General features: G+C 39.2%; 1 protein-coding gene across 4 annotated transcripts in view; it reads right to left on the reverse strand.

The window, feature by feature from the left end:
- The window catches only part of PTPRA (protein tyrosine phosphatase receptor type A), a 184,744-nt gene that overhangs the window by 93,126 nt on the left and 67,666 nt on the right, over positions 1-23,952 (reverse strand). The window contains exon 2 of one of the 4 annotated variants that reach the window (XM_089896634.1): positions 1,570-2,230. The exons of the other annotated variants lie outside the window; for them this stretch is intronic. The gene's annotated coding sequence lies outside the window, so the exon portion shown is untranslated. The remainder of the gene's footprint in view (positions 1-1,569; positions 2,231-23,952) is intronic. 4 annotated transcript variants of the gene reach the window in all.

Genomic DNA, 23,952 nt, shown 5'->3' on the forward strand with positions numbered 1-23,952 from the left:
ATCATAAACACATGATTAATACAATAACACATGACTTCACTTAGATAAAAACTTAGAGGACTTCCCTGGTGGTTCAGTGGTTAAGAATCTGCCTGCCAATGCAGGGGACACGGGTTCAAGCCCTGGTCCAGGAAGATCCCACATGACGCAGAGCACCTAAACCCATGTGCCACAACTACGAAGGCTGCGCTCTAGAGCCTGCGAGCCACAACTACTGAAGCCCATCTGCCACAACTACTGAAGTCCGCCCACCTAGAGCCTGTGCTCTGCAACAAGAGAAGCCACAGCAATGAGAAGCCTATGCACTGCAACGAAGAGTAGCCCCTCCTCACCACAACTGGAGAAAGCCCACGTGCAGCAACGAAGACCCAACGCAGCCCAAATAACTAACTAAATAAATGAATTTATTTTTTAAAAAAACCTAGAAAATACAAACACCTATAGTTACAGAAAATAGGTCACTGATTGCTTGGGGATGGAGGAGTAGGCAGGGGCAAGAAGGAGGGATTACAAAGGGACATAAGAAAACTTTGAGGGGTGATGGGTATGTTCACACTCTCTTGACTGTGGTGTTTCACCGCTGTATAGATACGTCAAAACCTACTAAATCTTAAACTTTAAATGTGTACAGTTTACTGTATGTCAATTATAAAGTTGTTTAAAAATTACAGAAATAATAGACACAATAAAAGTACATAAAATATACAATAAAGACAAATACCGTATGCTAACACATATATATGGAATCTAAGAAAAAAAAATGTCATGAAGAACCTGGGGTAAGACAGGAATAAAGACACAGACCTACTAGAGAATGGACTTGAGGATATGGGGAAGGGGAAGGGGAAGCTGTAACAAAGTGAGAGTGGCATGGACATATATACACTACCAAACGTAAAATAGATAGCTAGTGGGAAGCAGCCGCATAGCACAGGGAGATCAGCTCGGTGCTTTGTGACCACCTAGAGGGGTGGGATAGGGAGGGTGGGAGGGAGAGAGACGCAAGAGGGAAGAGATATGGGAACATATGTATATGTATAACTGATTCACTTTGTTATAAAGCAGAAACTAACCAAAAAAATATATATATATATACAGTAAAAATGAAATAAGGTGAAAGGATGGTTCTTTGATAAACAAAAAAATAAAAAGAGAAGGAACAAAATATTATGAGTAAAAAGTGGAAATAACTACAACTACAGCATATGAAAATCAATACTGTTTTCAATAACTGTAGGCCAATAATTTTGAAAACTTCAAGGTGAACCAGCAGTTTAAAATTTTCCCACAAAGAAAACACTCGGCCCAGATGATAAGTGAGAAGAAAGAGGAACTAATTCCCAACTCATTCTAAGAGGTGAGTAAAACCTGACACTAAAACTGGACAAAAACATTAGAAGAAAGGAGATTATAAGACCACTTCCACTCAGTAACATAGATTCAAAAATCCTAAACAAAATATTAACAAACTGAATTCAGTATACGAAAAAGATAACCCACGATCAAACTGAGTTTATCAGTATCCAAGGTGTACAAGGATTTTTTAAAATTATTTATTTATTTATTTACTTTTGGCTGTGTTGGGTCTTCGTTGCTGCGCTCAGGCTTTCTCTAGTTGCGGTGAGCAGGGGCTACTCTTCATTGTGGTGCACAGGCTTCTTATTGTTGTGGCTTCTCTTGTTGTGGAGCATGGGCTCCAGGTGTGCAGGCTTCAGTAGTTGTGGCACACGGGTTTAGTTGCTTCGTGGTATGTGGGATCTTCCCGGACCAGGGCTTGAACCCATGTCCCCTGCATTGGCAGGCGGATTCTTAACCACTGCACCACCAGGGAAGTGCAAGGATGTTGTTTTCTTCTCTTTTCTTTTTTTGAAATTTATTTATTTCTGGCCGCGTTGGGTCTTTGTTGCTGTGCGCGGGTTTTCTCTAGCTGCGGCAAGCGGGGGCCACTCTTCGTTGCGGTGCACGGGCTTCTCATTGTGGTGTCTTCTCTTGCTGTGTGGAGCATGGGCTCTTGGCGTGCAGGCTTCAGTAGTTGTGGTGTGTGGGCTCAGTAGTTGTGGCTCCTGGGCTCTAGAGTGCAGGCTCAGTAGTTGTGGTGCACAGGCTTAGTTGCTCGGCAGCATGTGGGATCTTCCTGGACCAGGGCTCGAACCCGTGTCCCCTGAACTGGCAGCTGGATTCTTAACTATTGCGCCACCAGGGAAGCCCCAAGGATGTTTTAATATAAGATCTATAAATATAATTCACCCATATTAAAGAAGAAAGATCATATGATCATTTCAATAAATGTAGAAAAAGCACTGAATTAAAACACATGAACTCACGATTAAAAAAAAAACTCTCTTAATTAGGAATTGAAGAAAATTTCCTAACCTGATAAAACAGCTATTTTAAAACAACAACAAAACTGTGCAATTATCATCTTCAATGGGGAATCATTGAAAGCATTCTCTTTAAAAAGGAAGAATAAGACATGGTTATGCACTATTACTTCTATTCAGTAATGTATGAAAGGTCCCAGCCTTTGCAGTAAGAAAAAATCAGAACCATAAAATCAAAATCATAAAAATTAATCATTAAAATTACATATTTGCAGGAAATATTATCATTTACACAGAAAATCCACAAGAACATATAGGCAAATTACCAGGGGGTTACCAAGGTGACTAGATATAGGCTTTTTTTTTTTTGCAGTACACGGCCCTCTCACTGTTGTGGCCTCTCCAGTTGCGGAGCATAGGCTCCGGATGCGCAGGGTCAGCAGCCATGGCTCACGGGCCTAGCTGCTCTGCGGCATGTGGGATCTTCCCGGACCGGGGCACGAACCCGTGTCCCCTGCATCGGCAGGCGGACTCTCAACCACTGCGCCACCAGGGAAGCCCGAGATATAGGTTTTTATACCCTGCAAAAATAGCCACTGATTTGCACTCAAGAGAGGGTTGGTTTGTTAGGTGAAGAGAATGAATCATGTGTAAATGCTGGTAAGAAGGAATCAGAAGGGAAGGAAAGGAAGGTATATAAGAAAGATAGGAAGAGATAAGAGAACTAGTAGAAAAGTGAGGGAGCTTTCATCTTCAAGATTTCCTGTGAAGTACAAAGCAAAATTAAAAGCTAAAAAGGAGCAGGAGATAGTGGGATAAAGCTTTAAGAAGTGATCAGACTAATAGTGCTGCTACAGAAAATGGCAGTGTGTTGACACTGGACAGCCCTGAGGGCTCAAGTGAGATGAAATCCATTTTTCAAGAACTCTTTTTTGGAAAAATGCTCTAAGTAATAATCGTTTGGAGAACATACAGAATTAAGGTTTTGCTGGATGAATGTAACAGAAATATAACCAACAGAGTTGAGTACTAGCAAGAGAACAGCTGAATTGCAGAACCAATCTAACCTCGGTAGGAGAGGAAGGTAGATATTAAAGATGATTAGAGAAAATAAAGACTTTAAGTGACTACAAACTCAAAAGCTGTTGGAGAATATTTTATAGTGGGAACAACAGAGTAAATAAACTGGAAGCCCCCCATGCTCCAAGAAACTAATTTCACCAGAATTGTTTGGAATTCATTGTAAATGATAGGCTGTAGTCCTTGAAAAATCAATAAATGTGGTTGTGGTTAACTTTATATACAGTTGACCCTTGAAAAATATGGGGGTTAGGAGCAACAACCCTCCATGCAGTTGAAAATCCGCATATAACTTATACTCAGCCTTCTGTATACATGGCTCCTTACCCTCGGAATTCAACCAACTGTGGATCATGTAGTACTGTAGTATTTACTACTGAAAAAAGTCAGCATATAAATGGACCCACACAGTTCAAACCCATGTTGTTCAACAGTCAACTGCAGTTATAGTTTCCTTGAGATATACAGGGTGCCAATAAAATGCAAATCCTTTACTACCAGATAATGCCACAAGCAGCTTGCTTTATATCCCTTCAAAATTCCATGTTTACTTTCCTCCTCTACCCTCGCAGGCGAAACAAACAATTTCAGTGCTGTCTCCTTTTAAAAAGTTAATTATGAGGGACTTCCCTGGTGGTACACTGGTTCAGACTCCAAGCTCCCAATACAGGGGACCTGGGTTCGATCCCTGGTCAGGTAACTAGATCCCACATGCATGCCACAACTAAGAGTTCGCATGCCACAACTAAGAGTTAGCATGCCACAACTAAGGAGCTGGTGAGCCGCAACTAAGGAGCCCGCCAGCCACAACTAAGAAGCACACGTGCCGCAACTAAGGAGTAGGCGAGCTGCAACTAAGGAGCCCGCCTGCCACAACTAAGACCTGGCGCAACCAAACAAATAAATAAATATTTTTTAGAAAAGTTAATTATGAGTATGTAGATTGTTTGAAGCATTCATCAATCTCCTATCCAACTGATTAGACAAACTATCTATAGGCCAATTTTACATATAATAACTTTAATATAAATACTTATTAAGCTTTGACCTAATAATTTGGCAAAAATTAGGCTGCAAGTCACTATATGTATTAGATTCTAGCAGACACTAACTTTTGTAGCTATGACACTAATCAATACTGAATTCTCTTATCTAGAAGGAGGATTTTTCATATATTCAGTGTCTGCAAAGAGTTCCCGCTGAGCTAAACATAGTGCAGTGTGTACTCTATGAAAGAGTCAATGAGACAGGCATGGCGGGGGGGGTTAATTCTTTTATAATGCCTGCAGAGTGTCTGGCAGTGATGAAAGCATAGAAAATTCATGAAAGGCCCTTTTATAACCAGAGTGAATGTGGAGCACAAAAGCAAAGTCAGGTGACCTACTTAAAGCTTTGCTTTTACTGATGAGAATTCATTCTCATTCCAGTTTAGTCTCTTTCGAGAAAAAGAAAACCTTACATAATGGTTGGAAAATTAAGAAACAGGGAGTGTAACTCTACTAAGTTCCAATCTTTCCCTCTCAAATATCAGCTCAAGCCCTACGGTCTGTGGCCAGAGACAGAATACTTTATAAGGATCTGTGAGGTATGATCTTGTTTACCTTAGTGTAACAATGTGTTCTCTGACTGCTGGCTATGAAGAAATTTAAGTTCTATAATCCATCAATCAGTTCAGAAGTTTGGGCTAATAATATTATGAGAGGAAATAGTTTCTTAATCCCTCCCTGGAACTTATACAAAGCAAATGGATGGTAAACTGTCTGATAAGGTAAGGACAGCCAAAGTTGCTTCAAATCAGGGAAACACTCATTTGCTAACTTGTTCAGGCAATTGTCTTGTGCCAAGTGGGGCTGCAAAGGAGAGAGAAGCTCCTGCTTCTCTCAAGTGTTCTCTCATCTACCATTCTCATGTTACCCGAAATATCTTAGGGTAGTCAATAAAATCCTTGTCATCCAGGAGGTAGATGAATATGACTATTCTTCATTTTGATTCATTTACTCTCTTTCCTTTAAGTAGTAGAGGAGTAAGACAGAAAATTCTTATTCTTCTCTTCCATGATTAATTCCCCATTAAAAATATGATTTGATCTGTTCTCATTTTGCTAAATCAACAGGTGTATGATGCCTACTATACACGCCAAACAGTGCAAACACTTGTGAGGAATACAAGGAAACTTGACAGTCTCTCTCCTTACGTGCTCCTTTCATTACTTCCCATCCCACCTCCACATTTGTCCCCTCCTTCCCTCCCTCCCTCCATTTTGTTCTGAATGAAGAATTAGATAACTAGTCTAAGATCACAGAACTAGATCTAGTACCTAGATTTGTCAATTCCCAATTCACTAATCTTTCTGAAGGAAAATGAAACAAAAATGGCGGTGGCAGCAGGGGAGGGGGGTGTTGTCTCCAAGGCTCATTATTATGGTTCCAAATCAATCCCAACTCTCTCCCCCCACCTCTCCCCTTACCCACTTTTTTTGTTGCCATCCATCCTTTACACTGGCACTGCTGCTGTTTGAATGCTTCTGCTCCCAGTCTTCTCATATCAGCCAGATCTCGGCTTAAACAAAACCTGCCCCATTTTAGTTACAATAGGATCATTTTCACTCCGTCCCCACCCCAAATATTCACTACCATAACAGCCTATTCATTGCTTTCCCAAAACTTAATTGTATATACATTTACCTGTCAATTGTAATCAATACTCTGTGCTCCATGTGAATCAAAGACTATGACTACTCTGCTCACAGGACCTACCCAGCACCTAGCAAAGTTCCCCACACATAACAGGTAGCCTAGGTAGTGGACTGAAGTCGACCTGCCCCTGCTTAAAAACAAATGAATCCCCAAAACTGGATTAAAACGATTCAAGACCCCTATGAAAGGCCAGAAACAAACGTAAATCCTCTAGAAAAAGATATCATCCCGTGTCTCATATTATTTCTATAAACAATTTAAAAAATACAGTGTCTGGTCCGTGAAGAAATAACATGCAAATAAGTAGAAAACAGACAACTACTACAACATTGAGAATTTCAGCCAAGAGTCAGTGCTATTAAAAAAGGTAATGGCAGAACTCAAAAAAGAACAAACAGAAATTCTAAAACTGAGAAAATACAATAGTTGAAACAAAGATCTCAACAGAAGTATTTAAGAACAGATAAAATACAGCTGAAGAGAGAATTCATGAAATGGAAGATAGGTCAAAAGGATTTATCTAGAATAAAGCAGAGGGAGGCAAGAAGATAAAAAATACACAAGAGAGGATAAGAGGTAGACAGAATATGAGTGAGATGATCTAACCTACATGTAATGTGAGTCCCAGATAAGAGGAAAGAGGGAAATGAAACGGAAGAAATATTTGAAGAGACAAAGGCTAAAAATTCTCCAAAACTGACAGAGGACATCAAGCCACAGATTTAAGGTGTTCCAAGAACCCCAAACAGATAAATAAAAATGAAATCTGTGTCTAGATACACTAAAGTAATACTTCTGAAAAACAATTTTCTTTTTTTTAAAAAATTAAGCATTCAAAAGGGAAAAAAAGACACTGTGGCAGACTGCAAAGATGGCTATAAACATTCCTCTCATTTCGGTACATATACCTTTTTTTTTTTTTTTTTCCTTGCAGTACGTGGGCCTCTCACTGTTGTGGCCTCTCCTGTTGCGGAGCACAGGCTCCGGACACACAGGCTCAGTGGCCATGGTTCACGGGCCTAGCCGCTCCGCGGCATGTGGGATCTTCCCGGACCGGGGCACAAACCCATGTCCCCTGCATCGGCAGGTGGACTCTCAACCACTGCGCCACCAGGGAAGCCCCATATACCTTTTATAATGAAACTTTGGTACTCTTCCTACCAAAAGGTGAAATTTATTTCCCCATCTCTTGAATTTGAGCTGGCCTTGTGACTTGACTGAAACAATAAAATGCAGCAGAAGTGACGGCATAACTTCTAAGTTGAGACCTAAAGAGATCTTACAGCTTCCATTTCGCTCTCTGGGAACACTGCTGCCATAAGGTGAAGTAGCCCTTGCTGACCTCTTTACATAAAGAGCTCCAGCAGACAGGTAACACCAACTGCCAGACATGTACTTGAGGCACTCTCAGTCCCAATCTCAGTCCTAGCTGACTACAGCTGCACGAATGACTCCAGTCAAAACTACAGAGGAATCAAACAGCAAACCCAGCAGATTGCTGATTCACAGAATCACAAGCTAATTACAGATTTTCCTCAACTTAGGGTGGGATTATGTCCTGATAAACGTATTGTAAGCTGAAAAAAGCCCAAGTCAAAAATGCATTAAAAATTTTTTTTAATGCATTTAATAATCTAACCTATACCAAACATAATAGCTTAGCTTGGTCTACCTTAAACATGCTCAGAACACTTACATTAGCCTACAGTTGAGCAAAATTTTATAATAAAGTGTTGAATATCTCATATAATTTATTGAATATTGTACTGGAAGTGAAAAACAAAATGGTTGTATGGGAACAGATGGTTATAAGAGTATTGGTTGTTTACCCTTGTGATCGCATGGCTGACTTGGGAGGTGTGGCTCACTACTGCTGTCTAGCATCACAAGAGAGTATTGTACCATGTGTATCACTAACCTGGAGGAAAAAAATCAAAATTCAAAGTATGGTGTCTACTGAATGCATATTTCTTTCACACTACAAAAAAGTTGAAAAAAATCATAAGTCAAACCATTGTAAGCTGGGGACTGTTTGTAGATGGCTGTTGTTTTAAACCACTAGGTTTGGGGATCTTAGGTTTGCAGCAGTAGAAAATACAGAAATATTTTCTTCAAGAAAAAGCAATCAGACTAAACAGCTGATCATAGTATTTACATAGTGTTAACTTTATATCTCAGTATTTAAGTTATAAGATATCAGGGAGAAAAGTAAACATCATCCAGGCTTTGCATCCTCTTCTGGGAAAAGTTTAGTGAGCTTCTGGTTGTATGCAGGATAATTATATCATGTTAGGTATAAGTATGGCCTTGCTATTGTCTTTATTTGGAGATTAAATATGGTTTAAGAAGATGTGTGTGGGTGCCAAGTTAGCAAGGGATAGACTTCTGATGGTTAATTTTATGTGTCACTTTGGCTGGACCACAGTTCCCAAATATTTGCTCAAACAGTCTGATGTTTCTGTGCAGGTGTTTCTGGATGAGATTTACATTTAAACTGGTAGACTGTGAGGAAAGCAGATTGTTCCTCATAATGAGGGTGGGCTATATCTTATCAGTTGAAAGCCTGAACAGAACAAAAGGCTGATTCCCTGAGTAAGAGGGAATTCTCCAGCAAACTGCCTTCAAACTTCAACTTTGAGTCTCCAGCATATTGCCCAACCCCTCATCAGATTTTGTATTTGCCAAGCCACCACTACTGGGTGAGCCATTTCCTTAAAATGAATCTTTTTATATATACATGCACATACAACCTACTGGTTCTGTTTCTATGGAGAATCCTGACTACTACAGACACAAGCCAGAAGACAATGTAGTGATATCTTCAAAGGGCAAAAACTGCCAACCTAGAATTCTGTACCCAGCAAAAATATAAGAATCCTGAGGTGAAATTTAAAAATTTTCAGACCAAGAAAAGGAAACAAAATTCATCACTGGCAAAACTACAGTAAGAAATTACAAAAGGACATTTTTCAAGCCGAAGAAAAACAATTTCAAAAAGATTCAGAAAGGAGTGGACAAAAATGAAAATGGTGGGACTTCCCTGGTGGTCCAGTGGGTAAGGTTCTGCGCTTCCAATGCAGGGGGCCCGGGTGTGATCCCTGGTCAGGGAACTAGATCCTGCAATGCATGCTGCAACTAAGAGTCCACATACTGCAACTAAGAAGCCTGCATGCCACAATTAAGAAGCCCACATGCCGTAACTAAAGATCCCACATGCCGCAACTAAGGCCTGGCACATCCTAAATAAATGAATAAATAAATAAATATTTCCAAAAAATGAAAATGGTAATACGTGGGTAGATCTAAGTGTATGCCAACCATATAAAACAACAGTAATGTCTTTTGGGGTTTAAAACACATACGATTAAAATACACAACAAAAGGGGCTTCCCTGGTGGTGCAGTGGTTGAGAGTCCGCCTGCCAATGCAGGGGACACAGGTTCGTGCCCTGGTGTGGGAAGATCCCACATGCCGCGGAGCAGCTAGGCCTGTGAGCCATGGCCACTGAGCCTGCGCGTCCGAAGCCTGTGCTCTGAGACGGGAGAGGCAACAGCAGTGAGAGGCCTGCGTACCGCAAAAAAAAAAAAAAAAAATTAAAAAAAAAATACACAACAAAAATAGATATTTATGGGGAGGGAGATTGAAGAAATCAAGTGTTCCAAGATCTTTGTAGTGTTTAAGAACCAATATATTGTTAACATTAATCTGATAGTCTAAGTTGCTTGTTGTAATCTCTAAAATAACCACTAAACAATATAGAGTCTATAACTTCAAAGATAAGAGGGAAAAAAATGCAATAGTAAAAAAGCCAATCAATCCAAAAGCAAGAAAAGAGAGAAAAAGGAACCTAGAATAGATGGGTCAAATAGAAAGCAAGGAGTAAGGGCTTCCCTGGTGGCACAGTGGTTAAGAATCCGCCTGCCAATGCAGGGCACACGGGTTTGAGCCCTGGTCCAGGAAGATCCCACATGCCGCGGAGTAACTAAGCCTGTGTGCCACAACTACTGAGCCTGCACTCTAGAGCCCACGAGCCACAGCTGCTGAAGCCCATGCACCACAATTACTGAAGCCTGCACGCCCTACAGCCTGCTCCGCAACAAGAGAAGCCACCACAATGAGAAGCCCACACACCACAACAAAGAGTAGCCCCAGCTCGCCGCAACTAGAGAAAGCCCACACACAGCAATGAAGACCCAACACAGCCAGAAATAAATAAATAAATAAATAAATTTATTTTTAAAAAAAACAAGGAGTAAGATGGCAGATTTAAATTCAATTAATTACATTAAATGAACTAAATGTTCCAATTATGAAAATTATAAGACCTAATAACAAAAAAACCCAACTGTTTGCTGTTTGTAAGACGTTTAAAACATAAGTATACAGAAAGTTGAAAATAAAAAAACAGAATAAAATAAAACATGAAAATAATAGGATAACTCTGATATCAATATCTGACAAAGCACACACACACACACACACACATACACACACACACACAGAGTAACTGTAAAGATCTTAAAATTCTAACCAAGAAAATGCAGCATATGTTATAATTATACTACAACATGACCAAGTAAAGCTTACTTCAGAAATTTAGTAATGGTCTCTTACTAGGAAACATATTAATAAAAATCCTCACAAAAATAATTCAAAATATAAAAAGCCTCATGATTACCCTGATGGTTGCCAGAAAACCTGCTTGTAAGCTCTTGATTTTTAAAAAAGGCATTCATTAGACAAAAAGATTTACCGAGCACTCATTTTGTGCTAGGTCCTATTCCTGGTACTAGAAATTAAACAGTAAGCAAAACCTAACTGAAACTCTGCCTTCATGAAACTTAACAGTCTAGGAGCAAAAAAAACCTGACATTAAACAACCCACCTCAGAGATAAACGTGAGAGGAGAATTACAAGACTTTAAGAGCCTATAAGAAGAAAATCTGACGTAGTCTGGGAGCTCAGTAAAGCTCCTTGAGAACTCCTGACTCCTGAACTGGGATGTCAAGGATGACTAGGAGTTAAGCAGACAAGGAGTATAGGGAATTCTATTCTAGCCAATAGTCTCAGAAATGGTGGGAACAAGGCCTGAAAGCAGCCGTTGTATCTATAGAGCACAGAGAACAAGGAAGATCACGGTACCAGAGAAGGGTGGGGATGTATGCAGGTCAGGACCACATAAGGGGGATTTTTCTTTGTCCTAAGAGCATTAAGAAGCCTTTGAACAGTAGAAGTATGACTTCTATTTCTACTAGAGAGTGATTTACCTGCCAGGCATTTTGGAATGAACACTCTAGCTGGGTACAGAGGACAGTGTACAGGACGTGGATAGCCTAGTTAGGAGGCCAGGCTACTGGCAAAGATGTAAAGTATTACAAGTAGGAAGACATTTCGAGGTAAAATGCATAGGACTTGATAGTGGATTTGCTCGAGCTGAGGGAGAGGAGGTGTCAAATGCTACTCCTCTTGGGTTTCTGGTTTACCTAGTTTGTGCCATTCAGTGAGTCAGAGAACAAAGGAAAAGAATCACATATGTGAGGGAAAATTCTCAGGAATCCTTAAAAACCAGAAACAAAAGAATCTTTCAACTGAGAAAATTATCTCAAAATAATGGCCAACAATATACTGAAAAGCAAAACACTTAAATCATTTATCACTAAACCAGGACAAAAAAAAGCATGTTGGCTATCACCATAATGATTTTGTAATCTTCTACAACAGGGGCTGGCACACAGTCTCTGTAAAGACTCAACTCTGTTGCTGTACCATAAAAGCAGCCATGGACAATATGTAAATGAATGAGCACAGCTGTATTCCAAAAAGACTTTATTCATGAACACTTAAAATTTCATGTAATGTTCATACAGTATTCTTCTTTTGAGTCTTTTTCCATCCACTTAAAAATGTAAAACCCATTTTGAGCTCGTATGTTGTACCAAAAAAAAAAAAAAAAAGGCAGTAGGCTGAGTATGGGAGATGGGCCATAGTTTGCTGACCTGTTTTACAAGTTCTAATTAATGGAGTGAGAAAACAAAATGAGGTGTAATTACTGGGGAACCCCCCCCCAATTTACCTGTAGATGCATGACTGTGTACTTAGAAAAAAAAGTACATAGGTGAAAACTAGTATTCATAAATTAATGTTTATAATTTAAAACTGAAACAGGGACTTTCAGTTCAGGACAAGGTAGAATAAGCATACTTCACCCTATTCCTCCCATTAATTTACAACAACAACAACACTAACAAAAAGCCCATATAAAATTCATGAAGCAACTAACAGATGATTCCAAAAAGGAGAAAAAAGAAGATGGACTGGCTAGAGACCATGGGACACAAGGACTGACCCCGTAGGAAGTTTCCTATTTTTTGCTTGGTTTGACTTCTAATATGTCCTGTCCTCAGCTCTGGAGAGGTCTACAACCTGAAAACAACAATGAGCACAAACAAAAAAGTACCAAGAAAAGCCTGCTTTCTCTAGACAAAGGACCAGGGAAAGGCACAGCAAGACAGAAACATTTCGACATACATACTCCAGGCAAACAGCAATAAAAAAAACTGGCACCCCTCTTTCTCCTCACCAGGCACTGTTTCCCAGCCCTGTCCTGTATTAATGAGGCAGCACCTCCCCCACCCCCACCAGGCTGCAGTTTTGGAGAATGTGGGTGGAGCCCTGTTTTCCATTTCTACCCTGGAATAATAAGGTGGAGCTCCAACCCCCGCCCACCTAGAGAATGGGGGGAAGATTATGATGAGGAGGGAGCTAGAGAAATGAATCCTCTAAATATCAGTACAAAATCCTAGACTGCCTCTGAGTGACCTATTTGTAAAAGTGACCAGAAGCAACACAGTAAAAGGTTTCAGTACAAAATACTGGTCTGAAATAATGCCCAGGTTTCAGATTGGTCTCTTGGTAGCACACAAGTAGGGCAGACCAGAATAGCATAGCAAGACTTTGAAAATTAAACTGACTTTTGAACCACAGCCAACAAAAGTAGGCCAGGGTGTGTGCTCTAAACCTATGCAGGTTGACTGCCTGTTAAATAAAAAGATTTAAACAGGAATCAGAATACTCAAAATGTCTAGGATGCAATCCAAAATTACTTGTCACACCAGGAACCATGAAAATCTCAACCTGAATGAAGAAAAGGCAATTGATAGATGCCAACACCAAGATAATACAGATTTTAAATTATTTGGAAATGATTTTAAAGCAGATATCCTAAAAACTCTCCAAAAAGAACTTGTAAAAACTCAGCAAACAGAAGATATAAAGAGTACCAGATGGAAATTTTAGAATTAAAAAGTACAACAGCTGAAACTGAAAAAAACCAAAAAGCATAAAAACACTGGATAGGCTCAATAGCAGAATGGAAATGACAGAGGAAACAATGAACTTAAAAACAAATCAATAGAAAAAACAAATCAATAGAAAATGTCCAATCTGCACTACTGAGAGCAAAGAGATTCAATAGAAATGAACAGAGCCTCAGAGTCCTGTGGGACAATAATAAAGACCTAACATTTGTGCCACCAGAGTCCTAAAAAATGAGAAGAAAAAGAATGTAGAGATAGAAAACATTATTTGAAAAATAATGGCTGAAAACGTCCCAAATTTAGTTAAGGATATAAACCTTCAAACTGCTGAAAACTAGTGAAAAAGTCCTGAAAGCAGCTAGAGAGAAATGATACACTATTTCTAAGAGAATAACAATTTGAATGACAGCATATTTTCCATCAGGAACTATGGAAGCCACAGGGAAGTGTACAGTATTTTTCAAATGCTAAAAGAAAGGATCAAGCCAAAATACATTACAGTAAAAATATCCTTCAGGAGTGAAGATGAAAGAAAGACATTGGCAGGTGAGGGAAACAATGTGTCATCAGCAAAACAGCTCTAAAAGAATGGCTAAAGGAATTTCTTCTAATAGGAAATAAATGATAACAGAAGGAAACCTCAAACATCAGCAACAGTGAGCAGTAGAAAGAGTGTGTGCACACACGTATATATGCTGTACATGTACTGCATATATACATATACATAAATACATATACACTAATTAAACAATTTTTCCCTTCTTGAGTTTTTAAAATTATGTTTGATGGTTGAAAGTAAAAATTTTAACATTGCCTTGTGGTTCTCAATGTATATAAAGGTAATACTTAAGACAACTGTATCATAAAGAGGGTAGGGTAAAAGGCCCTAAAATGTAGTAAGGTTTCCACTTAAAGTGGTAAAAAGGTCGATTATTAGTAAACAGTGATAAATTATGTACATATATTTTAATCCCTAGAGCAATCATATAAAAAAATTATACAAAGAGATACACTCAAAACACTATAGAAAAACCAAAATGGAGTGCTAAAAAAATGTTCAGAACTTCCCTGGTGGTGCAGTGGATAAGAATCTGCCTGCCAATGCTGGGGACATGGGTTTGATCCCTGGTCCAGGAAGATCCCACATGCTGCGGCGCAACTCCCATGTGCCACAACTACTGAGCCCACATGCCACAACTACTGAAGCCCGTGCACCTAGAGCCTGTGCTCTGCAACAAGAGGAGCCACTGCAATGAGAAGCCTACACACTGCAATGAAGAGTAGCCCCTGCCTGCCACAACTAGAAAGCTTGCATGCAGCAATGAAGACCCAACACAGCCAGGAAAAAAAAAAAAAAAAAAAAAAATCAAATAACCCACAAGAAAACAAGAAAGAGAAAGCAGCAGAAGAAAAATATGAAAAAACAAAACAATTCATAAAATGGCAAACTTAAATGCAAAATACTGAAAATTACATTAAATGTAAATGGTCTAAATACACCATGTAAAACACAAGGATGAGCAGAATTGGTTAAAAAAGGAAAAAGACCCAACTATATGCTGTCTACAAGAGATTTACTTCAAATATAATGGTACAGACAGGTTAGAAATAAATGGATTCCATGTTTTAGGGGGAGGGAAGGAAGGATAAAAAAGTAGAGCACAGAAGGATTTCAGGGTAGTGAAACTATTTGGTATGATACTGTAATGGATACATGTCATTATATATTTGTTAAAATTCATAAAATGTACAATACAAAGAATGAACCCTAATGTAATCTATGGACTTTAGTTAATAACACCGTATCAATATTGGCTCATCAACTGTAACAAACTGACCACATTAATGCAAAATGTTAATAAGGGAAACTGGTGGGGGGTGGTGAGAAGAGGGTATATGGGAACTCTGCATTTTCTACTTTAAACTGTTTTTCTATTAATTTTTAAAAAATGGATGAGGAAAGACACACCATTGAAGTACCAAAGAAAGCTGAAGTAGCCATATTAATATTGGATAAAGTATTCTTCAGAGCAAGGAGAATTATCAAGGTCAAAGAGGAATAATACATAATGATACAAGGGCCAATTCTAAATAGACATAAGATTCTAAATATGTAGGCACCAAAAAACAGCTTCAAAATACATAAAGCAAAAACTAGCAGAAGTGAAAGGAGAGACAGACAAATCAATAACCCCCTCTCAGTAACTGACAAAACCCCTGATTGAAAATCAGCAAGGATACAGAAGAATTGAACAATACCATCAACCAACAAGACCTAATTGACATTTATAGGACACTCCATCCAACAACAGCAGACTAGATGTTTTTCAAGCTCCTATAGAATATTCCCCAAGACAGACCATATGCTGGTTCATAAAACAAACCTTCACAACTGTAAAGGGATATCACTATAGAAACCACAGACATGAAAAGGATAAGGGAATACTAAGAACAACTCGATATACAGAAATCCGACAACTCAGACAAAACGGATGAATTCCTTGAAAATCACAAACTCCTATAACTATTAAACATTTAACTTCAGAAAAATAAATCTTCAGGCCCAGATGGCTTCACTGGCAAATCCCACAAATATTTAAGAAGGAAATAACACCAATTCTACACAATTTCTTCCAAAAAATAGAAGAGGAGGGAACACTTCCCAATTCTTATTTTTATACTGGCATTATCCTGATAAACACCAGACAGTAAACCAAAACAAAATTCCAGACCAATTCCCCTTATGAACACAGAAACAACAATCCTCAGCAGAATACTACTAAATCAAATGTAGCAATACATAAAGAGAACAATATACCATAAACAAGTGGGGTTTATCCCAGGAATCGAAGGCTGGTTCAAAAAAATTATTTTTTTTAATTTTTATATTAATTTTATTTATTTTTTTATACAGCAGGTTCTTATTAGTCATCAATTTTATACACATCAGTGTACACATGTCAATCCCAATCACCCAATTCATCACAACACCATCCCCACCCCCACCCCACGGCTTTCCCCCCTTGGTGTCCATACATTTGTACTCTACATCTGTGTCTCAACTTCTATCTTGCAAACTGGTTCCTCTCTACCATTTTTCCAGGTTCCACATACATGAGTTAATATACGATATTTGTTTTTCTCTTTCTGACTTACTTCACTCTGTATGACAGTCTCTAGATCCATCCATGTCTCAACAAATGACCCAATTTCGTTCCTTTTTATGGCTGAGTAATATTCCATTATATATATATACCACAACTTCTTTATCCATTCGTCTGTCAAAGGGCATTTAGGTTGCTTCCATGACCTGGCTATTGTAAATAGTGCTGCAATGAACATTGGGGTGCATGTGTCTTTCTGAATAATGGTTTTCTCTGGGTATATGCCCAGGTGTGGAATTGCTTGATCATATGATAATTCTATTTTTAGTTTTATAACAGACCTCCATACTGTTCTCCATACTGACTGTATCAATTTACATTCCCACCAAAAGTGGAAAAGGGTTCTCTTTTTTCCACACCCTCTCCAGCATTTGTTGTTTGTAGATTTTCTGATGATGCCTATTCTACCTGGTGTGAGGTGATACCTCACTGTAGTTCTGAATTGCATTTCTCTAATTATTAGTGATGTTGAGCAGCTTTCAATGTGTTTCTTGGCCATCTGTATGTCTTCTTTGGAGAAATGTCTATTTAGGTCTTCTGCCCATTTTTTGATTGGGTTGTTTGTTCTTTTAATATTGAACTACGTGAGCTGTTTAAATATTTTGGAGATTAATCCTTTGTCCATTGATTCATTTGCACATATTTTCTTCAATTCTGAGAGTTGTCTTTTCATCTTGTTTGTAGTTTCCTTTGCTGTGCAAAAGCTTTTAAGTTTCATTATGCCCCATTTGTTTATTTTTGTTTCTATTTCCATTACTTGAGGAGATGGATCAAAAAAGATCTTTCTGTGATTTATATCAGAGTGTTCTGCCTATGTTTTCCTCTAAGAGTTTTATAGTGTCCGGTCCGAAATTTAGGTCTCGAATCAATTTTGAGTTTACTTTTGTGTATGGTGTTACGGAGTGTTCTAATTTCATTCTTTTACATGTAGCTGTCCAGTTTTCCCAGCACCACTTATTGAAGAGGCTGTCTTTTCTCCATTGTATATCCTTGCGTCTTTTGTCATAGATTAGTTGGCCACAGGTGCATGGGTTTATCTCTGGGCTTTCTATATTGTTCCACTGACCGATGTTTCTGTTTTTGTATCAGTTCCATACTGTCTTGATTACTGTAGCTTTGTAGTATAGTCTGAAGTCAGGGAGTCTGGTTCCTCCAGCTCCGTTTTTTTCCCTCAAGACTGTTTCGGCTATTCCGGGTCTATTGCGTCTCCAAACAAATTTTAAGATATTTTGTTCTAGTTCTGTAAAAAATGCCATTGGTAATTTGACAGGGATTGCATTGAATCTGTAGATTGCTTTGGATGGTATAGTTGTTTTCACAATATTGATTCTTCCAATCCAAGAACATGGTGTATGTCTCCATCTGTTGGTATCATCCTAAATTTCTTTCATCACTGTCTCATAGTTTCTTGCATACAGGTCTTTTATCCCCCTAGGTAGGTTTATTCCTAGGTATTTTATTCTTTTTGTTGCAATGGTAAATGGGAGTGTTTCCTTAATTTCTCTTTCAGATTCTTCATCATTACTGTATAGGAATGCAAGAGATTTCTGTGCATTAATTTTGTATCCTTCAACTTTACCAAATTCATTGATTAGCTCTAGTAGTTTTCGGGTGAAATTTTTAGAATTCTCTATGTATAGTATCATGTCATCTGCAAACAGGGACAGTTTTACTTCTTTTCCAATTTGTATTCCTTTTATTTCTTTTTCTTCTCTGATTGCCGTGGCTAGGACTTCCAAAACTATGTTGAATAATAGTGGTGAGAGTGGACATCCTTGTCTTGTTCCTGATCTTAGAGGAAATGCTTCCAGTTTTTCACCATTGAGAATGATGTTTGCTGTGGGTTTGCTGTATATGGCCTTTATTATGTTGAGGTAGGTGTCCGCTATGCCCACTTTCTGGAGAGTTTTTATCATAAATGGGTGTTGAATTTTGTCAAAAGCTTTTTCTGCATCTATTGAGATGATCATATGGTTTTTATTCTTCAATTTGTTAATATGGTGATTCACGTAGATTGATTTGCGTATATTGAAGAATCCTTGCATCCCTGGGATAAATCCCACTTCAGCATGGTGTATGATCCTTTTAATGTGTTGTTGGATTCTGTTTGCTAGTATTTTGTTGAGGATTTTTGCATCTATATTCATCAGTGATATTGGTCTGTAATTTTCTTTTTTTGTAGTATCTTCGTCTGGTTTTGCTATCAGGGTGATGGTGGTCTCATACAATGACTTTGGGAGTGTTCCTTCCTCTGCAATTTTTTCGAAGAGTTTGAGAAGAATGGGTGTTAGCTCTTCTCTAAACGTTTGAAAGAATTCACCTGTGAAGCCATCTGGTCCTGGACTTTTGTTTGTTGGAAGATTTTTAATCACAGTTTCAATTTCATTACTTGTGATTGGTCTGTTCACATTTTCTATTTCTTCCTGGTTCAGTCTTGGAAGGTATACATTTCTAAGAATTTCTCCATTTCTTCCAGGTTGTCCATTTTATTGGCAAAGAACTGCTTGTAGTAGTCTCTTAGGATGCTTTGTATTTCTGCGGTGTCTGTTGTAACTTCTCCTTTTTCATTTCTAATTTTATTGATTTGAGTCCTCTCCCTCTTTTTCTTGAGGAGTCTGGCTAATGGTTTATCAATTCTGTTTATCTTCTCAAAGAACCAGCGTTTAGTTTTATTGATCTTTGCTATTGTTTTCTTTGTTTCTATTTCATTAATTTCTGCTCTGATCTTTATGGTTTCTTTCCTTCTGCTAACTTTGGGTTTTGTCTTTTCTTCTTTCTCTAGTTCCTTTAGGTGTAAGGTTAGATTGTTTATTTGACAGTTTTCTTGTTTCTTGAGGTAGGCTTGTATAGCTATAAACTTCCCTCTTAGAACTGCTTTTGCTGCATTCCATAGGTTTTGGATCCTCGTGTTTTCATTGTCACTTATCTTTAGGTAGTTTTTGATTTCCTCTTTGATTTCTTCAGTGATCTCTTGGTTGCTTAGTAACGTATTGTTCAACCTCCATGTGTTTGTGTTTTTTACATTTTTTTCCTTGTAATTGATTTCTTATCTCATAGTGTTGTGCTCAAAAAAGATGCTTGATACGATTTCAGTTTTCTTAAATTTACTGAGGCTTGATTTGTGACCCAAGATGTGACCTATCCTGGAGAATGTTCCGTGCGCACTTGAGAAGAAAGTGTAATCTGCTGTTTTTGGATGGAATGTCCTATAAATATCAATTAAATCTATCTGGTCTATTGTGTCATTTAAAGCTTGGGTTTCCTTATTAATTTTCTGTTTGGATGATCTGTCCATTGGTGTAAGTGAGGTGTTAAAGTCCCCTACTATTATTGTGTTCCTGTCGATTTCCTCTTTTATCGCTGTTAGCAGTTGCCTTATGTATTGAGGTGCTCCTGTGTTGGGTGCATATATATTTATTGTTGCATGTATAAGATACTGTATATCTTCTTCTTGGATTGATCCCTTGATCATTATGTAGTGTCCTTCCTTGTCTCTTTTAACATTCTTTATTTTGAAGTCTATTTCATCTGATATGAGCATTGCTGCTCCAGCTTTCTTCTGATTTCCATTGGCATGGAATATCCTTTTCCATCCCCTCACTTTCAGTCTGTATATGTCCCTAGGTCTGAAGTGGGTCTCTTGTAGACAGCATATATATGGGTCTTGCTTTTGTATCCATTCAGCAAGCCTGTGTCTTTTGGTTGGAGCATTTAATCCATTCATGTTTAAGGTAATTATCAATATGTATGTTCCTTCGACCATTTTCTTAACTGTCTAGGGTTTGTTTTTGTAGGTCCTTTTCTTCTGTTGTGTTTCCCACTTAGAGAAGTTCCTTTACCATTTGTTGTAGAGCTGGATTGGTGGTGCTGAATTCTCTTAGCTTCTGCTTGTCTGCAAAGCTTTTGATTTCTCCATCAAATCTGAATGAGATCCTTACCAGTTAGAGTAATCTTGGTTGTAGGTCTTCCCTTTCATCACTTTAAGTATATCATGCCACTCCCTTCTGGCTTGTAGAGTTTCTGCTGAGAAATCAGCTGTTAACCTTATGGGAGTTCCCTTGTATGTTATTTGTCATTTTTCTCTTGCTGCTTTCAATAATTTTTCTTTGTCTTTAATTTTTGCCAATTTGATTACTATGTGTCTTGGCGTGTTTCTCCTTGGGTTTATCCTGTATGGCACTCGCTGCGCTTCCTGGACTTGAGTGGCTATTTCCTTTCCCATGTTAGGGAAGTTTTCAACTATAATCTCTTCAAATATTTTCTCTGGTCCTTTCTGTCTCTCTTCTCCTTCTGGGACCCCTATAATGCGAATATTGTTGCGTTTAATGTTGTCCCAGAGGTCTCTTAGGCTGTCTTCATTTGTTTTCATTCTTTTTTCTTTATTCTGTTCCACAGCAGTGAATCCCACCATTCTGTCTTCCAGATCACTTACCCGTTCTTCTGCCTCAGTTATTCTGCTATTGATTCCTTCTAGTGTATTTTTCATTTCAATTATTGTATTGTGCATCTCTGTTTGTTTGTTCTTTAATTCTTCTAGGTCTTTGTTAAACATTTCTTGCATCTTCTCGATCTTTGCCTCCATTGTTTTCCCAAGGTCCTGGATCATCTTCACTGTCATTATTCTGAATTCTTTTTCTGTAAGGTTGCCTATCTCCACTTCATTTAGTTGTTTTTCTGGAGTTCCTTTATCTGGTACATAGCCCTCTGCCTTTTCATCTTGTCTGTCTTTCTGTGAACGTGGTTTTTGTTCCACACGCTGCAGGACTGTACTTCTACTTGCTTCTCCTGTCTGCCCTCTGGTGGATGAGGCTATCTAAGAGGCTTGTGTAAGTTTCCTGATGGGAGGGAACTGGTGGTGGTTAAAGTAGCTGACTGTTCCTCTGGTGGGCAGAGCTCAGTAAAACTTTAATCCGCTTGACTGCTGACGGGTGGAGCTGGGTTCCCTCCCTGCTGGTTGTTTGGCCTGAGGCAACCCAACACTGGCGCCTACCTGGGTTCTTTGGTGGGGCTAATGACAGACTCTGGGAGGGCTCACGCCAAAGAGTATTTACCAGAACTTCTGCTGCCAGTGTCCTTGTCCCCATGGTAAGCCACAGCCACCCCCACCTCTGCAGGAGACCCTCCAACACTAGCAGGTAGGTCTGGTTCGGTCTCCCCTCGGGTCACTGCTCCTTCCCCTGGGTCCTGATGCACACACTACTTTGTGTGTGCCCTCCAAGAGTGGAGTCTCTGTTTCCCCCAGTCCTGTCAAGTCCTGCAATCAAATCCCACTAGGCTTCAAAGTCTGATTCTCTAGGAATTCCTCCTCCCATTGCCGGACCCCCAGGTTGGGAAGCCTGACGTGGGGCTCAGAACCTTCACTCCAGTGGGTGGACTTCTGTGGTATAAGTGTTCTCCAGTCTGTGAGTCACCCACCCAGCAGTTATGGGATTTGATTTTACTGTGATTGCGCCCCTTCTACCGCCTCATTGTGGCCTCTCCTTTGTCTTTGGATGTGGGGTATCTTTTCTGGTGAGTTCCAGTATATTCCTGTTGATGACTGTCCAGCAGCTAGTTGTGATTCTGGTGTTCTCAGAAGAGGGAGGAAGAGCACATCCTTCTACTCCACCATCTTGGTTCCTCCACCAAAATTTTTTTTATATATGTGAATCAACAGATCCTATCAACTGATGCAGAAGAAATATTTGAAACAATCCAACCACCACTCATGAGAAAAACTCCTGGCAAACTAGGAATTTAAGGATTCTCCCCCTACCTGATAAAAGGTATCTAAAGAAACAAAAACTCTAGTCTGAATACTTCCTCCTAAAATTATGAACAAGGCCAGGATATCTGCTCTCACCACTCCTATTCAGCATAGTACCAGAAGCCCTAGCCAGTGCAGTAAGGCAAGAAAAGGAAATAAAAATTTCCGCAGATTGTAAAGTAGAACTAAAACTGCCCCCATTTGTAGAGGACATGAATATCTTCATAGAAAATCCCAAGGAATCAATTTAAAAATTCTTGAAACTACTGAGTTTAACAATGTTACAAAATATTAAGATCAACACAGAAAGATCAGTAATGTTTCAATATACTAGCAATGACTAAATGAAAAACAAACTTACACATAACACCATTTACAATCACTCCCCCAAATAGAAAATATGTAAGTATAAATCTAAGAAAACATGTTTAGGATCCTGTATGCTGGAAATTACAAAACGCTAATGAAATAAGGCCTAAATAAATGGAAAGACATACTGTGTTCATGTTTTGGACAACTCAACATTAGTATAGCTGTCAACTCTCCCCTAAATGAACTACAGGTTTAACACAAATCCTATCAAAAATCACAGCAGCTTTTTTTGGGGGGGGGCACACCATGTGGCATGCAGGATCTTCCCCAACCAGGGATTGAAACCATGCCCTCTGCAGTGGAAGTGCAGAGTCTTAACCACTGAACCACCCGGGAAGTCCCACAGCAGCCTTTTTTTTAGTAGATATGGATAAGTTAATTGTAATGTTTACATGCAAAGACAAAGAATTTAGAATAAAACAATACTGAAAAATAAACTTGGAGGAACCATATTACCCAATTTAAGACTTACTATATAGCTATGGTAATCAAGAGTGTACAGTACTGGACTTCTCTGGTGGCACAGTGGTTAAGAATCCAACTGCCAATGCAGGGGACACGGGTTCAAGCCATGGTCCAGGAAGATCCCACATGCCACGGAGCAACTAAGCCCGTGTGCCACAACTACTGAGCCTGCGCTCTAAAGCTCGTGAGCCACAACTGCTAAAGCTCACGAGCCACAACTGCTGAAGCCCTCATGCCACAACTACTGAAGCCTGTGCACCTAGAGCCTGTGCTCTGCAACAAGAGAAACCACCGCAATGAGAAGCCTGCCCACCACAATGAAGAGTATCCCCTGCTTGCCGCAAGTAGAGAAAGCCCGTGCGCAGCAACGAAGACCCAATGCAGCCAATCAATCAATCAATAAAATCTAGTTAAAAAGAAGAGTGGGGCTTCCCTGGTGGCGCAGTGGTTGAGAGTCCGCCTGCCGATGCAGGGGACACGGATTCGTGCCCCGGTCCAGGAAGATCCCACATGCCACGGAGTGACTGGGCCCGTGAGCCATGGCCGCTGTGCCTGTGCGTCCGGAGCCTGTGCTCCGCAACGGGAGAGGCCACAAGAGTGAGAGGCCCGCGTACTGCAAAAAAATAAATAAATAAAAAGAAGAGTGTATGGTATTGAAGAAGGGACAGACAGTAGACCAGGATAGAGAATTCAGAAATATACTTATAAGTACGCCTAAACTGATTTTTTGCAAAGATATAAAAGCAATCCAATGAAGGAAGAATAGTGTTTTCAATAAAAGGGGCTGGAGTA

Source organism: Delphinapterus leucas, chromosome 15 (genome assembly GCF_059928025.1).
Source record: "Delphinapterus leucas isolate spDelLeu-1000000601 "Yukka" chromosome 15, BTC_Dleu_Yukka2, whole genome shotgun sequence".
NCBI classification, from domain to species: domain Eukaryota; kingdom Metazoa; phylum Chordata; class Mammalia; order Artiodactyla; family Monodontidae; genus Delphinapterus; species Delphinapterus leucas.